The sequence below is a fragment of the Pithys albifrons genome, chromosome 4 (assembly GCF_047495875.1).
Source record: "Pithys albifrons albifrons isolate INPA30051 chromosome 4, PitAlb_v1, whole genome shotgun sequence".
Classification (NCBI taxonomy): Eukaryota; Metazoa; Chordata; class Aves; order Passeriformes; family Thamnophilidae; genus Pithys; species Pithys albifrons.
Window position 1 is genome coordinate 34,273,153 of NC_092461.1, and position 19,209 is coordinate 34,292,361.

The following is a 19,209-nucleotide window of genomic DNA, read 5'->3' on the forward strand; positions in this document are numbered from 1 at the left end:
AACTACGTTGGTTTTGGACCTTTACAATGAACAGCTGTAATTATCAACTTATGAGATTGTTGTACCAATCTAGGACCCCAGTCTTGTTAGAAGAATAAAAATTTCCCCGCAGTATATATTCAGTTTCCAATGGTTTTCTAGTTCTAGATATTCTTTGTGAGAAGATGCAGATCTGTGTTACAACTGCACCTTCTGTTGGAAGGAACAGATTTCTGAGCAATCATCTTATAATATACAATAGATCGATGACGCATTTTCAAAATTTCAACAATATGGAAACTTGTCATTTTGCACATGTCTTGATTTAGCTGTTGGAGTTCTACCTTCACCAGGCAAGAATTACAAATACAATTAGATCTCTCACATAAGGGTGGCATATTAAAAATGTGAAAATCAAGACAAAACAAAACATGCTTTTCTGTAAATGCTTATATGGAAACCATGTTGTTCACTCCAGACTTTTTAGGTTTATATTTCTTTAAAATAATTAACTTGTTTTCAAATTACAGAAACTATTTTAAAAAGGTAATGTTTCTGGTATCTCAAGATAACTTAAGCCAGAAAGAATAGTTTTATTTTTAATTACTGTAGCAAAATTAATCTAGTAATTAAGTCTTATGAATACAAGTAGGGAAAGAATAATTTGGTGATTTGCCAACACATCAAAAATGAAAATGTATGTTATGGCTACAAAAAATATTATTTAGAAAAAATGTAAATATGAAGGAAGAATTTTTTTCCTAATTAAATACTCTAATGCAGAAAAAAAAACCACCCTTTTTTGCCAGTTTTGTCTGCAATACTAACCAAAGGATATTTTGAAGAAACATAATGTTTCAAAGTGTTAAATCCTAAATGTTTTTGTTTCAGAACAGAAAGTAAATATTTCCCACATGGATTTGTATGATTTTGCTTCAGAATGTACAGGAAAAAAATGTGAAACACAAAATGGTCATTTAACTTTTTAGATGCCCTCATACTGAATTCCAAGACAAAGAAACAGGTTTTGTGCAAAAGAAGATACCTGCTGCCTAATAACAGCAGGTTAAGGGTCAGACAGATAAACATATTTAGAATGAATGATGGAGACAAATATGGGTCTTCCTTTTCTCTAACAACTTCATTTATCTGAATATATTATATTGCAGAGGAAAAAATCTTCCTACTATGTAGGGAAGAATTTCTTACAGAGAAGGGAAATGTGAGCAATCCTGCCCGTTTGCATTCTCTGAAGCTGGTGGAGAGATGATCTGAGGCAAGACACCTGTGTTCAGCTATGGGAAAGAAGTATGCTGAAGTAGTTTAATGTAAACATTGTATTAGTGAGCCTTTGTGTGTAACCAATGACAGGTGTTATTCTGTCATGTGAACATACTCTATTAGCCAATCTGCATAAGGAACGGGGTGCATGAACAATGCTTGGGGTTATAATGGGCGCGTGTGCAATCTGAATAACTGGCATTCACCAGATCATATTGGTCTGCGCATGATGTCCTTTGATCCTCCACGTTATTTACTTTACTACTACAATTACAGGGATTTTATAGAGATTGTTTTTTGGCTCCCTGTTATTGTGTCACAGGAGAAAGTGTGAGTATCTTCTGGTGTTTGTCCTTAAGAGATAAATGTTGAGGATGGATGAGAAAGTATGGAGCTGAGGGAAAGCAATAACTGTCCCTGAAACTTTTCGGGAGGGAGGAAGGCTGAATTTTAGGGAGGAAGGACTAGAAGATCCTAATAGCTTGCTTGAACAACCCACATCCAACAGAATTGTGGCATCATATAATTACTCAGTCAGTTCAAAAGCTGAACTAGAGTGTTACCCATTTCTCCTACCACTCTTCATCAGAAAAATAAGTCTCTGCTATTCACAATCATCATGACTACTACATGTTTTGACAAGACCAACTACTCTCCAAAGGCTTCACCTACCTAGGATTTAAGCCGCATTCCTCAGCTGGAAAGTTTTCATTAATGCTCAAGTGAAATCAGACACAATTTTTCAGGGTTCTAATTCAGGTTGTCATAACAACTTGACAGAGTTCTAATAATCCTATTTTTATTACACTGCTTAGGTAGAAAGAACCAAGATGTATTTTTGTTCCCTATAAAAGCAATTGTGATCCAACCAAAGTGTGTTCTTTAATTAGATGTAGAGCACCAGTACACCTCTCAGTGACTCTCAGAGTGACCCTGCTGATGCTGGTAGTTTAGTTTGAATTTATGTAGGTGCATCTGATCTCTAAATGTAGCATCAAATAACTAGGCTTCTTCTGCTCTTAAGGAAAGCTCTACTGTTCAAATCAGAAAGGATACAGAAATGTGAACATATTGGAAAAGGATGAAGTGGAACAGGCTGAAGCAGAAAATGGTGTTTGCTTAAAGGCAGGAAAGAAAGATCATCAGTTCTGTACAGGACACTAGAGGCAAAAAGTCACACTGGAGGTTTTGATTCAATCTCAAGACTTTACAGAATACCTGCTAATAAATAAGTCTTCATCCACACTGTTGACTTCTTTGCCACATTTTCAGGGGCAATCGTGCTCTGTGTACTATGATGGTGTTGATTTTCTGAACTCCTCTGAGCTGTATCTTGAACACCTCAATGGCCCAAAGAGGAAAAACAAGACAGGTGACTTGAATCTGTTCGCAGTTTCTCTGAAAGGGCTGGAAAAGTGCAACAAGTCAATTACAGGTAAAGCCTGTTTAAAGGAACATGTCTCTCTTTGTGCATTGGGGATGGATTCACTTCCTCTCACTGTAGTCAATTACAACTTAGATACCTAACCTAACCTACCAGACAAAACACAGCAGATGCTGGAGACAGTTGCCACATGTACATTGGGACTGTATCCTAATGGCGTTGGATTTCATACCTGCAGGGGAATACCAGATGTTCTGCCTGAACCAGGCATCTGATTTTCAGATGGTAGAAGTTAGGTGTAAATATTTCTATTCTCCATTCCCAGTTCTTAGCTGTGACTTTGTGATGTTCTAAGCATGAAATTGTGAGAGGTGGACTCAAGGCCATATCTAATAGATCCTCAGTTCATGTATGTTAGGCCTTGTGGTGCCATCCCTAGTCCTGATATAGTATATAAAGTAGGATTTTATTTTATTCTATAATGATATAAATCTGCATGTGATTGAAAAGCATGTGAAGATTCAGCATAGGTAGGATCCATGCAAATGTAGGATCCAAGGGAATTGCATTCCACTTTCCACTACACTTTTAATAAATCCTTGAAATGCCATTATATTGGTCTGTCTAATAATTTGCTTTGGGGGAAAAAAAGACAAAAACCAAAACACAAAACAACCCCCCAAGTAAGAAGCCTTCACTTCTTTTCTGATGTTGCTAATTAACATGCAGATTTTAAATACAAAATCTACTAATTTCTATAGCACCTAATATGAATGGATGGTCTACAAGCTGCTAAAACGATTTCACCTGTGCCTTCAGTGGTGTGAATCCTCACAGGGAAGTGATATATCATATGAATACGAATTATAAATATGTGGTAATAGCAATGCATGTATTGTGGACCAAAAATGAAGCTTATCTTTAGCTCATAGAAGGCATTATTTGTCCATTCAAGTATTCTGTATGATGGCATCTAAGCCATTTTCACATGGTGGAAAACTGAAAGTTTTTGTAGTACTCCCCAAAGAAGGATGAAACATCACACTTGATGTGATGCTTCGCATGAGAATTCACTGTGTTAAAGAACCCTACTCTAAACAATGCAAAGTAAACACAAATCTCTGAACACCTTCAAATGTTAGAAGATGGTGGCAGCCAAAAGAATCTCCTCAAAATTTTCACCTCAGAGATAAGGAAGGAAGTTGCAAGGGAAGAAGTAAATTGCTTGTGCTCCCTTAGATTTAATGATACTCAGTGTGATGTTTAAGAACACTGAAAAGTACCATGTGGAAAGTTAGGTCTCACATAAAAAAATTATTTACAAGAACAAAGAGAAAGAAAAATAAAAGAATATGTGTTTCTAGATGTGTTTTTGGAGATTAGTTTCTTTACTGAGTTGTGTTCAGGGTTTGAGCTCTTGATATGTATGCAAAATGTCAAGCTCTCCTTGCCCCTAGTATTTCAAGAGTTGGCAGTGCCTTTCCAGAGCAAACAAACAAAAATCATAATTTAATTGTGTCTTGGATAACATTTGCTTTTCCTCAGATCATTTGCAGTCTTTGCTTTAATGGTATTATTTTCAGATAGATGGCTGATGTGCTGATAATAAATATTCCATGCAAATGGTTGTCTTTCTGTATTGCAATATAGGTTCTCTGAAAAGTTCAGTTATATTTTTAGAAAATATATTTTAGAGGAATGCGTTACATATCAAGTCTGTTTGCTCAATTTTTTGCATATTATTGGATTATTGATAGATGTTCAAAGGAAGTGCAAAAACCTCCACCCAGGTATGAAGACCTTCTTTCTCCTGTCTTACAAAGGATAACTATTTCTGTAGCATTCCCTGGGATCTCAGCTGGGATCTGTTGTCATTGCACTCATGGGACAACATCACACCCTCTGAAAAGATAACTTTACTTTTGATAGTAGAATTTGAGTAACAGTCTTTTGGGAAAAGAGACCCCAGGGTGTGATAACCCTACACAAGCTGAGAACTGAGGACTGAAGATAAGAACATCTACCAAACTGACCTTAGAAACACCACACATACAGAAGCTTCTAGACTTTTTAGTCACCTTTAAGTATGGCTTTTACATCTGTTTTTCATGGTCTATGACATCACAAAACAACAGCCAAATGTGACAAAAAAGCCCTGGGATTTTTTAGCTTCCATTTTTAATATTTAACAGATAATTTTATCCTCTCATTAGTTGAGAGTCACTGTGTGGTTGTCTATGCTGGTTGGACTATATGTGAAGTAAGAACATTTTGCATTGACAATGTTTTATTTCCTCATAATTTAAAAAATAAAAAGACAATATATTGTTAACTCTACCATATGAAGAAGTAAAATAAAACAAACTAACAAAATCCATATTTTTTAGGAACTAGAACTCTTTTCTTAAACAAGATATTACTTAATTGTTAAGTGAGTTGTTGTTATAATGGTCTTTCATTTAAAGGAAACACTTTCTGACTGTAAAAATAAGGTGCAATTACTAGTATTGCAGATGATATTTAGTGACTCAAGAATCAGATTGAGATAAATTAAAAATTGAGAGGAAAGTTTTAAGTAACATTTTAGAATCATAAGTTTAAAAACTAAAAAATGTGTTCCTGTTATATATTTATATACTGAAAGTCTTCCTTTGAAGTCAAAACGTGTTTGAAGTACATTTTTATTTTGTGTGTTTGGTTTTGCAAATAGTCTTTTGGATTTTTTTTTTATTTGACTTTTTTAGCTATTTTATTCAAAAATTTTGAAAGCAAGATAGACCTCAAAAGACCTGTCATTTTAATGTTATTTTCAATTTTTTTTTCATTGTGAAACTATTTGCATTTCAATTCTAACCAAATCCTGAGAGATCTCAATGAGGTATGAATTCTTTTCAGTCTTCATAACACTGCTGGGATGCCTTTTCTCACAGTAATGGATTGTTGAAGAAGACTGTTCTCATGATAATATGTCTTTTTATGTATAACATTAGAGAAAATATTAAGTACAGGACAAGAATTTTCCTTGCTATGATGATGTCAGTTTGATCTCCACTGCACATAGAAAATTTATAAAAAGATAAAAATTATTTTCATATTTCTTCAAGGTATTGGGATTGTGATTCTGAATAATCAGAGATGGGCTGTTTCCCTTCCAAACACATTTGACTCCAAATCTTCCAGTTACATAAGGCATTGTCCTGTCTTCTGTGTTTTGCATATTAAGAGCAAATCCAATGTTTTTCTACTTTTTACTCGGCTGAGTTACTCTGGAAATCCAGCTAGACATAATGATGCCTAAAAGGCTGCAGAGAGTGCTGTAAGCCATAAAATCACGCACTTCCTCAAAGTTCACAGAGGTCGGCTGGCCAAGACAGAAATTAGACTCTATCTCATGAGCAATATTTGAGAAGCTTAGCCAAGAGGGCCAGGATTCTTGTAATCTCCAAAAACAAAGCCTCCTCTGTTTTCATAAATTGCTCCTTTTTTTTTTCTTTTTTTTTTTTCTTCATCTGTTGTGGGGTTTTTGTTCTTGTTTTGAAAGGATTGCTTTTCTTCACCAGACTTATTTGGCATGCAAAATAATCTGCCAGCTGCATGATTTCTTCTCTGGGCACACATCTCTGGATGCCACCTGTTTGACTACTCATCTAGTCATGCCAATTCCTATTTTGCTTGAATGTGGTATGAATGAAATAAAGAGAAACATAATATATTTTGTTTTTCTAAAAAATGAAATGAAGTTGAAGAAGTGGAGATCATTAAAGATGCCTTATCAGAACTGGATTTTTCATCTCTCCAGTTAAATAGCTACACTGTATTTGAAATGATGGACACCATATACTGGACTTCTTAAACCATATACATGAACTTCTTAAACCTCATATACCATTTTCTATACCACCTCCTTTTTTTCTTCCCTAGCAGAATTTTTAAACACCATATGAAAAATGTCTGTGCATATTTTTGTAAATTACTGTATATACTTGCATGCTAATTTACATACATTAATATATGTGTAGATATCTTAAGGTATTGAAACATTCATAAACATTATAATATTTTTGAACAATTTTTCTATACTCTCTCAACTAAGTCACTTGCAAACAGGAAAAAAACATAGAGAAACAAACAAACAAACAAACAAAAATACCCCAACAAACCCCAAAATATTAGTTGTGGTTAAGTACATGATGAAAAATAAGGAACTAACTTTAAAAATGCCTCTTAACTGTAAAGGGAACATCTAATTTATTTATTTCTGGTAACAAGGGGGCTCAGGAAGTTTGGATATACTTTAATAAAGAAATCTTGAAGACACAGGAACAGGCTGGTCCTATGCACCAAAAGATGAGCCGATGAGGAAGAAGATTGTCCTGGCTGAGCAAGGAGCCTTTGCAGGAACTCAAGGGGCAAAAAAGGGTGTATCAAACTTTGTAAAAAGGGGCAGAAAACTCAGAAAGTTTTTAAAGATGTTGCAAAGTCATGCAGAAAGAAAATTAGAGAGGTGAAAGTTCAATTGGAACTTAATCTGGACACTTCTGTAAACTGTTTTTATAAACACTTTAATAGCAAAAGGAGCAGCAAGAAAAACCTCCATTTTTTATTGGATGTGGAGGGGAACAAAATCACCAAAGACAAGAAAAAGGCTGAGGTACTTATCCCCTTCTTTTCTTCAGTTTTTAATAGTGAAGACCTTTATCCTCTGGACAACTGAGCTGCTGAGCTTGTAGACAGGGCTGGGGAGCAGAATTAATGCCCTGTAATTCAGGAGGACATAGTTAGTGACCTGCTGAGCCACTGAGATTCTCACAAATCAGCCCAGTGGAAAAGAACCTGAGGCTGCTGGTTGACAGCTACTGAACATGAGACAGTGTGTACCCAGGTGGCCAAGAAAGTCATTGGCATCCTGGCCTCTATCAGGAATAGTGTGGCCAGCAGGACTAGGGCAGTGATTCTTACACTCTACTTGGCACAGGTGAGGCCACACCTTGACTCCTGTGTCTAGTTCTGGGCCTCTCAATTCAAGGACACTGAGGTGCTGGAGCAGGTCTAGAGAAGGGCAATGAAGCTGGTGATGGTTAAGGAGCACAAGTACTGTGAGGACTGACTGGAGTTGTTTAGCCTGGAGAACAGAAAACTCCAGGGAGACCTTATTGCTCTCTACAACTCCCTGAACGGAAGTTGCAGCCATGTGAGGGTTTGGTCCCTTCACCCAGGCAACCAGTGACAAGATAAGAGGACATAGTCTTAAGCTGCATCAAGGAACATTTAGGTTGTACACTAGAAATAATTTCTTCACAGAAAGGACGATTAAATATTGGAATGGGCTGCCCAGGGAGCTGGTGGAATCACCATCCCTGGAGGTGTTAAGGAAAGACTAGATGTGGCACTTGGTGCTCTGGTCTAACTGACATGGTGGAGTTTGGTCAGAGGTTGGAATTGATGATTTGAGAGGTCTTTCCCAACCTAACTGATTCTATGTAAACATCCTGACATCTAGTTCACTAACTGCATACGTAACTGAAATACATAATTCAGAGCCTTTTATTAAACAGGATGCAGGAGGAGAATACAAAAAGAGTGATGAATGAATGTTTCCCTTGTGATCATTTTATGCATTTTCAAAACACAGGTGAATTGTAGGTGAAATTTATTCCTACATTCACATAGCAATTTGACTAGGCACGTTTAGTTTGGAACACCAACACCATTGAGATCCATGACGGTTTTGGTATTAAAGAAGAAAGACCAAGAGAGGTAAAATACAAAATGAGAGCAAATGTAAGTAGTACTGGAGAGTGGGATGTTCAGATGTGTTTCAAATTTCACAAATTGTTTTGTTTAGGTTTGGCTATCAGTTCATGTATGGGGAGAGAAGCTTGTTTACATAAATTAAATGAATTTTCTTTTTGCTAGGAAAGAAATTAAAGTTTTTAAATCAGATGTGTATATCATTTGATATGCATCTGGGTACTGACAATATACTCACTAATTATACGGAGAATGGAAACCAATGAATTATGCAAGCAACTTTCTAATGAGTTAATCACCCACTGCCAATGGCTCTCTATTGCAAAGACTTTTAATGTCTGTCACTGGCACAGCTTATACATGTTCCTGTAACTGAATATTATTACTGTTGCCCTATTCTGCATTATACAATTTAAGTCATGCCTATATGAAATACAGTGGAGTATGTTACAAGGGGTTTATTGAAATAATCCATGATGAGAGTATGAAGTAATTAAGTGGTTTGCTTTTAATTACTCTTTTGGGAAGCTCTCTTCTGTGTTTATGGGAGCAGTAGATGAGAATGAAATTCTGTACTTCAGGTCAAAGTATTTCTATATTACCAGCTCCTTAGGATGAGGACAGTCTTGTATTTTCCATTTATGAAGAAGCTTAGACTTCTAACTCATGCCACAAGTTATTATTAGTGAATTGTTATTTATACAAAGTCCAAATATAAGGCTCATTGTTGGTCTGTGATATAAATAGTAATATAGCTAACCTATTAAATTGTCATAGGGCTTCAGTGTGGTCTATGAGAGATTTTGAAGAAAGGCATTATTATTATTTGGGTTCCAATAAAATTGGAAACTGATTTGACATGTTACCAACATAATAGAGCTACAAATGTATAAACCCATTGAGTTCAAAGTATGATTGATTCCTTTATTTCAAAAAAGCACGCTCCTTGTTCTTTTGCTTTAATGCCACTCTTAAATATGCCTTACAGAGGAAGGCCAGAGACATAAATTATTCTTTAATTTTCCCTGATACTGATACACTTGGCTTCATATAGGCAGCTGATGCACTACAATCATAGTTTATTGTAGTAAGTTTAATATTTTTATTCTTATGTTTGATTACTCTAATCTATTCCATGGCATTCTCTATTTTATCTTTGTCTTACTATGTTAAACTGCAAAATCATGAAGGTTGAGAATACCATTTGAGTATGGATATGAGCTATCCCTAATGCAACAGGTGGTTGACCCCCCATTTGGCATTTTAGTATGCCAGGTCTTGCACTTTCACCACAATAACCCCATGCAGCTCTATAGGCTGGGGACAGAGTGATTGGAGAGCAGCCAGGCAGAAAGGGACCTGTGGGTTTGGATTGACAGGAGGCTGAATATGAGCCAGGAATGTGCCCAAGTAGGTAAGCAGGCCAATGGGATCCTGGCCTGTATCAAGAATAGTGTGGCCAGCAGAATGAGGGAAGTGATGTACTCAGCACTGGTGAGGCCACACCTTGAGTATTGTGTTCAGTTCTGGGCCTCTCAGTTCAGGAAAGATATTGAGGTACTGGAGTGGGTCCAGAGAAGAGCAGCAAGGCTGGTGAAAGGACTTGAGCAGAAGTACTATGAGGAAAGGCTGAGGGACTTGGGGTTGTATAGCCTCTTTGAGGCAACCAACAGTAAGATAAGAGGGCATGGGCTTAATCTCTGGCAGAGGAGGTTTAGGTTGGATATCAGGAAGAAGTTCTTTACAGAGAGAGTGGTCAGGTATTGGAATGGCCTGCCCAGGGAGGTGGTGGATTCTCTGACCCTGGAGGTTTTTAAGGTGAGACTGGACATGGCACTTTGATCTAGTAATCAAAGTGGGGTTGGATTAAGGGCTGGACTTGATGATCTCGAAGGTCTCTTCCAACCTAACTGATTCTAACTGATTCTATCCATGCAAAGCTACTACTGAAGTACTAAAGGTAATTGTAGGAGTATGTGGAAGAAGTGTCTGGAGAAGCCACATGGGTGCCTGGTGGCAGCTGCTGAGGAGGAATGAGTTTCTGCATCATCCCCAGTCCTGGTGTGATTGGGTGATGTGTGTGTATTAATCAGTAAGCTTCCAACTGGAGCAGCTGGCAAGCAGGGGCTACCTCAGGTTTGGGGCAGGGTATTAGGCAGATGGGGGTAGGTGCTGTGCTGGTACACACAGGAGGAGCTGCAAGTGTATAGTACATGAGGGGCAACTCTGTGTGTGTGTGGGTATGTGTTTGCAGTGAGCATCAAGCTGGACCAGCTGGCAAACAGGGGACCCATGGAGTGGTTAAGGTGGCTTGGGGTCTCAGCAGGATGAATAGTGGGCTGTTCTCATGCTCTAAGGATTCAGAAATATGTGTGTGCTTGTGGGAGTGGGAGTGCATGTGTGCCATCATTAATGACCTTTTCCCTCTGCAGAATGAAGACAAGGGCACCTGGCTCCCTGTGTTTATGTTGTATGTGAGTCCTTCATGTAGGTGTTGTGTGTGGCAGTATCTGTGATCAGCCATGTCAGTGTCCTCTGTGTCTGTCTGTGTGTCTCTGTGTTTTTGTGTCTGGGACATGTGCCCTGTTTTGCCACTGGTGGAAGCAGCAACTGGGAAAAAAGCAGCCACATCCCTCAGCGTGTGTAGAGACACTGAGTCCTGGGAACTGGCCTGGGCCTCAGCAGCTGGGCAGCAGAAAGTTGGGCTGGAGCAGCTGGAGCAGACAATCACATTTCTTGTGTCACTTTTCAGTGTTATGACAACAGCTGTTGCCATGATTTTTCTATATTTAAAGATTAAGTGCTGTAAGAAGGCAGACTTGTAAATCCAGTGACAGAGGAGTCTATTTCTGCTAAAACCTGAGAGCTGTGTCATACATATACACAGGCAGGTTGTATGGCAGGTTGCATGGCAGGCTGATGTCACAGGCCACCCTCAGAATAGCCTCTTTCTTATAGATATATTCATTGCTTATGATATATTAATTTCTGATAGTGTTGTTAAAAAGCATTAATAATTCCTTTAACTAGTAAAATAGTCACACAGCTCCAGAGTACAAGGTGATCTGACAAGACCTGTGGGTCTTAGAAGCAATCAAAGACAAAGAAGTTCAAGAAGAACAGAAAAGAATAGACAGAGTCAACTAAAAAGCTCTTTTGAAACTCTAAGACCAAATCAGATTAACTGATGCTATTTATGATGAAGGAAAAGACTTCCTCAGAGACGATTTTTTTTTTAATGAAAGGTGTTTTAGACTTTAAAGAAAAAAGGTACTTTGGGATTGCATAGAGTTCAGCACATGGCCCAATAACTTGAGCTTGGATAAAGCAAATATTTTGTAAAGTCATCCTGTTTTTCATTTGAAGGCAGAAAGACACAGAAATTATATAATTTTTTTGGTAGCCTGTCCCAATACTTAACTGGTTTTGCCATTGAGAAGTTCACTTCTCATTGAAACTTCTTGCTTCAGTTCCTGATTTTTTTATTAATTTTCTTACTTTCTCCACTACAGTGAAGTGGTCTTTACTCATTATTTTCTGCCCGTGAGGATGTCTATATACTATAAGCAAGTAAACTTTCAGTCTTCTCTTGAATTTTTTCCAGCTCAAAACAAGGCATTTTGTAATTTTTCACACTTCTGATTTATACTGCAGTGTTTTGAAAACTTGACCTCTAGACTTATATATACTGTTCTAAATTTAATCAGTTTCCCAAGTAATTAATAAATAAATTAATTAATTAAACCCTCCAAAATAATCAGCTAAACTTCAGAAATGAAGATAATGTTTTCTTATCCTTCGGTCCAATACCATCACTAAACCTTTTACATCAACAGCACTGAAAACTCTGTCACTGTCTTATTTTGGAGAATCTTCATTTGCCAGCTCCCAGGTGTGTTCAGCAGGTACACCTATCTGACAAGTAAAACATGGACTGTATTTCTCTTTGAAGAAACCTCTGTGAAAACACACCAGAGGAAGCATGAGACACCATGTGGGTGCAGTAAGGAGAAAATATGTGAGAACAGTCTTTCAAACACAAAGGTGAGAGGAGAGGAGGAGAGCAGGAGGGGCTGCAGGTCCTGATCAGGGATCTCCAGCAGCCCTGCAGATTTGGCATTTATTTACTTTGCACTGGGGTGAATTTCCTGTCAGCACCAAACAAGGTACTGTTCAGATGCTGAATGCCCCCAAGAGTGCTGTCTTGGGTTGAGCCGGCAAAACGCCAACTGCCCAAGGACAGAGAAAAAGTGTTCTTCTCCCTCTAACCAGCCAAGAGAAAAAGGAGAGGAAAAAAAACTCCCTCCAGAGTAGTTTTATGCTTAAACTAGCTACATATATTTATACAGAAAAGAGAAAATTAAGAGAAAACTACAATATAACACACACTTACACAAGTTATGTATAACAAGAAATAACTTCTTACTCCCCAGTTAATACAAAGTCTATTACTTTAGATTAATAAGCACACTAAAAGACACCCTGCAAGAAAGAGAAAGTATAAAAACAAAATATTTATACTTCCATGAGCTCAAACAAAACACAAGTAGCGGCAGCAGCAGGAGCAAGGCCTAGCACAGTAAAAGAACTGTAGCACGTCCTTCTTTTATTTCAACCATGGTGGAACTGACTTAACACCTCCCACTGCTGCACTCATATCTTAGGTTTGTGTCATCTGGTATGAAATACCTCCTTGGTTACCCAGTCAGGTGATAGCTATCTCCCAATCCACATAGATTCTCTGAGCCTGCCAATTTGAGGCTTAGCTAAAACTACTACAAGTGCTCTGGTATACAACTAACTGAGGGAAGCTAAGCTTTAAGCTGTTTGCCAAATTTAGATAGAAGGATATGAGACATGAACAGCAGCAAAAATTGACCCAAAAGATTCTCAAAAAGAAGTGAGTAAAAAATATGGATCTGGTAATAAAATGAAAAAATGGGAGATAAATAATAATGAGATAAAAAATGAGATAAATAATAATGAGATAAATAAATGAGATAAATAATAAGAACAACAATAATAATAAACAAACAAACAAATAAATATCTCTGACAGGCAGACAAAGATCTGCTCCATAAGTCTTCCAGTGTATGTGGAGGATATTTGACAGTGACAAAATGGCAATTGCAAAACAATTTTAAAAACCACCCGAAACCCAAACTCTTTTTACAGGAAGTTGGGTGTGGAATACTTTAACATGAGTTTTACCTGGTCATATTTCTCCTGTGAAAAATGTCATAAATTTTTTTCTTGAATATGTGGAATTCTTCATATTTAAAAATAATGTTATAGAAACACGATTGTCCCTGTGACTGATCCATTACAGCAGTGGTCCCACTGGTGGGTATAGACATCAAATTAGAGATCAATTAATAGTGTTAGCTTTCACATCTCTATTCAGAATTTAACAGTTCAAATAGTTTTAAAGCATAAAAAGCAATGACAAACCTCCTATAAGAAGTCAGATTATTTCACACTTTCAGAGACTTTGTAAAGTGTCTTTCATTGTAACATATATTTCTTTTGCAATTCCTTTTTTCTCTCCTGTGTGAACCATTTCATTTCAATGATAAATTAACCACATATCATTATTGAACAGAGCAGCGATACAATATTAGGTTCCTAATCTATCAATACAAAGTGTTTTTATGAGTACAGAAACATAACTGCATACTAGATTTTCCTATGCATTTTCTCAGTCTCTCAAAAACTGGGGCAGAACTGTCCGTCACAATTGTTGAAACAAGGTTAAGAAACATTACGTACTATTCCGTATTTTCCATACTTTCTGAGTGTTCATTTATAGGAGGTTGTAAATACATTTTGAACCATTTCAATCTGTTTTGTATCATTTGCTTTTGTGCTTTACTACAGTAAGAAAGGGACTACTAATGTATTCATATTGCAGTAATACCTGGAAACAATCAACCATATAATTCAGTCATTACACACCGTAATAAATATCAATGTAATTTTAAAAGTGAAGAAATAAATCTATCTGACTAATGTTTCTCTATGATGTATAGAATTTTCTGGTGTCAATATATGCATCTCCAATCTGACTAAAATCTATCTTTATTGGATGAATGGGCAATCTGAACTGTTATGCAAATATGACCTTCAAGAAAGTTGAGACGGGGGAAAAAAAAGAAACTTAAAAAAAAAAAAGAAAATAAGAAAGCACTGGCTGTCCAGAGTTATCTTGTAGATGCTTCTTAATGCTTCTTAATTCTATATGAGAGACCAGAATTATCTTTTAGATGTTTCTTAAGTTTAATTGAAGAACTAATTATTCTTTATGATCTAAACTTTAATCAAAACAATATATTTGTATCATTTTTAATATAAAAGTTGAACTGTAAATTATCTTTCTGAGCCTTAGATTCTGAAAATAATCTTGGGAATTTCTTAGGACCAAACAATATAGTCAGTATACTTTAATATCCAAACACTGAGAGTTTGCAAGCCCTATGATCCAAAGACAGATACTTAAGTAGAATAATACTATCTGCTACAGGATTTTTTTTCTAATAGCTGCACAAATTGTAAATTTCTTCCAGGATTCTGCAAGCAAAATTCATGCTGTAATAGCTGAAGACAGAATGTTCGAACTCAAGCAAGCATAAAATGTATGAGATGAGCATCAAATTAAAAACATTTCTATAATACTAGTAATTTCCAAGAATGTGACTCATCTACAAGTTATAAGGCACCTGTAGTAACTGCTGCTGTTGGCAAAATGCATTACAGCTCTAAGTTTATGTTCACACACACCACAATACGGATGTGAGAGTTACTGAGCTCCATTCATCTCCCTCTTTAGGAAAAGCTAAATGCTTATAATACCTCATTTATGTCTCATGAGCATCAACCCTGAATTTGAAGTCTATAAAGAATATCCATTCTGGAGATCATCAGTGCCTGTAGCCTCAGATTTGATAACCTCTTTTTTCAGGCTGCAGACAAATGATTAGGCTGCTGACTAGTTCTCCCTGGTCTGACCTGATGTCAAGCTAAACAAACAAGATCTAGGACAGTTCTGGACACCACTTGAGAAATTTATGTGTATCAGGGGGTATTTTAATGTGAAAAGCCAATTTTTTTTTTAACTCAAACCACATGAGTTCAAAGTGCTTTTGTTGTCAAGAGACCAGTGTGAAAGAAATTTCTTCAGCCAATGGAAGAACAGCTGTCCAGGGAGATCAAACATCATGGTATCACTGTGTTGGTGTTCACTGCAGAGCTTCAGCATCTCAGGACCCATCTGTCCCTGCCTTCATAATGTTCTCATTTTCTTCAGGATTTAAGTCCAATGAGGTTACTTAAATTTGAGCAATGGATCATTTTAAAATTAATCATCTAAGCTGACCTACTTGCATCTTTGCTCGGTAGATAGTGGAATAATACAAGAACCAAAGAAATTATCACCAATACAGAGGTCATAAATCATCAAATGAAACATTTTGTTTCACTGTGCACACCTGAATTATGGATACCATGGGATACAGGATGAAACTAGGTTGTTGGTATATGCACATATGTGTGCATATATATATATAAAAATATATACAAATATTATACCCTCTCATGTTTTTATTCACATTGCAATCCTTTCTTCTTTTCAATTAATTAAAATATATAGAAACTACTCTTTATTAAGCATATAATGATATTCATAGAAGATCACAGTCCAGTTTAAAGTTATTTTCTTTCAGGTTTTGTGTTAAAATAATTTTAATTACATATACTACTACTAGGCTTGAATTATACATCACATTCAGTCCATACCCATTGACCAACTATGTTGCAAGGCATCATGCTCAACCTGCAGGAGGTGTTTAAAGCTGAGAAGTCCTGCTGAAAATTGATCTAGGATTACTTTTCCTTCTCACTGCCTCCAACAAGTCTCTGCAATTTATTTGCCAATCACTGTCATGTTCCTTGTCTTGAGACTGGAAATTCTGCCAGCTACTCTGCAATGTGTCTAGCAATATCAGGCACTTTCTGCAGCCCTATATTTCCTCTCCTATAAAGGACTGCATGAAGACAGAAATAGCCCAGAGACTCATTTTTAGCTTGGCTCCACTTCCTGACTACCAAGAGCTATGGACTAATCTTGTGAGTATTATATATGAAAAAATTAGCAATGTAAAGAACCATTTGCAGTTTAGAGATAACATATAGGTGACAGGCAACTAAAGCATCTCAGTGTACTGAAATAGGCTTCCAAAATTATTCAAAATATCATTAAGGACAATAACTCCTCTTTTAGTGCACTGAAAAGAATATAGGGATCAAACCACTTCTGATTTCCATTTGGTCTTCGAATAATGTATTCCTTCTTGTTAGGAAGACCAAAGTTATGACAGCATCTTAAGCAACATTAAAGTGGAAGTGTTTTAAATGACTGACTTGTATCATGAGATCTGAGTTCTACCTGACTTTCATTCATCCTTTACTCAAATAGACAACTCATTATTTCTTAACGAACTCTTTCATGTTCTGTCCATGATTTCAGGCCCACCAACAACTGAACTGTGAATACAACTAATTTTAAAGTCATCATTTTCCTACTGCAATTTCAGTAGCAATCCAACTTTCCTCTCGACTTTGGGAGAAGTACAACCTTGATCTCAGTGGCATTTAAAATGAACCCTACAGCAAATATAAGAGCATCCCTTTACAATAAAATAAATTTCAGTTTTGCTGTCCAAGCCCAATAGTAAGGCTTGTCTATCTCCATTAATCTGAAAAGCTCCTTGCTACATCAAGGACAGCTTAGGAGAGAGAGGCTACTGAATCAATTACAGTGTTATGAAAATGGCACATTATGGCACTGTGCCTTTGAACACATAAAAGAGCCTGGGAAGAATTTTAGGCATGGATGTCTGTGCATATAAGCAGAGAGGTTTACCTTTATCTGAGTGATCATAACATTTCTCTGAAAACTATAGTTCCAAAGTGTGGAATGTTAAAAGCAACACAATCTCTGTCATGTGCAACTGTAAAGGAATATATTTGAGAGATGTGTGTTTTGTGGCCTGAAAGATCTTTTATTCCATTTTACCTGATTATTATTAGAAACAATCAAAAAACCAAAATGAACTCTCTTTATTGCCTGAAATTAAACATTGCAAAAGCCAGAGTACATACTGACCAGTTAGAGCATCTCCCCTTGCAAGCCTTTTGACACAGTAGAACGATTATGAAATGGAAACTTTAAAATAATACAATTGTGATATTTGTATTTGAATTTTCCATGGTTCTGGACTCTAAGTCAATGCTGCTGAAGAGGATTGTGTTGCCTGTCACTGCACAATCCAGCTTTTGCTCATGAAATATTGAAAAATAAGACAAAACACCAGTGTTCATTGGCACAACTCTTCCATTTGCTGAAAGCATAAAGATTTATGATCAGTGCATGGCTAGCACTGTGAAAAAGTATATCCCCAAAACAATAGAGTTTTGTAATTTGAAGAGATGGGGCTGCCTTGCCAACAGAGACTGTACCTAAACTGCAGTGTGTGCAGATATGTCTTGAATTCTGATCCAGAAAGGTTCATCTTCAAAAAAACTGCCAAAGGTTTGGGAATTTGTTCACAGAACTGGGACAATGCTTTTTGAACTATAAAATATGAACTCTTGGCACTGAAACCATGTGGATTATATATACACACATACAAGTTAATTACTAGGCAGTGGGCTATGTTCTCTAGAAGTTTGTATGTATGTATGGTCCAAACTTCGCGAACGAAGATTTGGGAAGGGCTCTCCCCAGGTGGGGGTGTGCCCTTCGCACCTGCACAGTGGATCTTTTAGGTGAGGCTCAGCGTGCGCAGAACTGGCCCCACCGTTTTAAGTCCCTAGGTCCATCTGCCACGGCCGAGTGAGCTTGGACAGTGACAGTGAAGTCCTCAGGACTGTCTACAGCACCCGGTACTAACTAGGGCTGACCCTGCTGAGCATCCGAGATCTGACGGAATCAGGATGGCAGGGAGGCACTGAGACTCGAACTCACGACCTTGTGATCAGAGTCCGGAGTGCTCACCATTACACCATGGGACCGCCCATACATTTGTTACTGTTATTTGCTGTTTCTATTATGACAAAACACAGAGCCTGCATATGAAAACAACACCATGCTAGGTGATAATCAGGCATAATAACAGCCTGCTTCAGAGAATTTGTAATTAAAGAATTAAATAGCCAAGTACAAAATCATGATACTTAAAACTGTACTTATCTGAAAATTGTACAGACCTTAAACGTGTTATAATCCTAACCTAACACTGCAGTTTTTTCATGATTTTTTTGTTTCTTCCTTTGTACTTTCATTTCAAAGTTCTTGCAGAACATTCTGTTTCCTAAAGAAATTTAGGAGTTTTTGTTCTTAGCCCACTCAAGCTACTGCAGCAAGAGGTGACTCAGCTTCAGTGTAGATTCTCAGTTCAATTTCCTAAATGTCGGAGTCATACAATCAAAGTGGCTTTCATGAGAAGGGACCTTAAAGATTATCTAATTCCAATTCTCCTGCATGAGCAGGGATGCCATTTATCACATCTGGCAACTCAAACTGCCATCCAACCTGATCTTGAACACTTTGAGGGATGTAACATCCACAGTTTCTCTGTGTAACCTGTTCCAGTGCTTCACCACCCTATGGATTTCTTTCCAAAGTCTAATCTAAACCTGCCTTCTTTCATTTTAAAACCATTGCTTCTTGTCCTCACTATATTCTTGTATATAAAGTCTCTCTCCCTCCTTTTATATAAGCTCCCTTGAGAGCTACTCGGTGGGGGCAATGAGGTCTT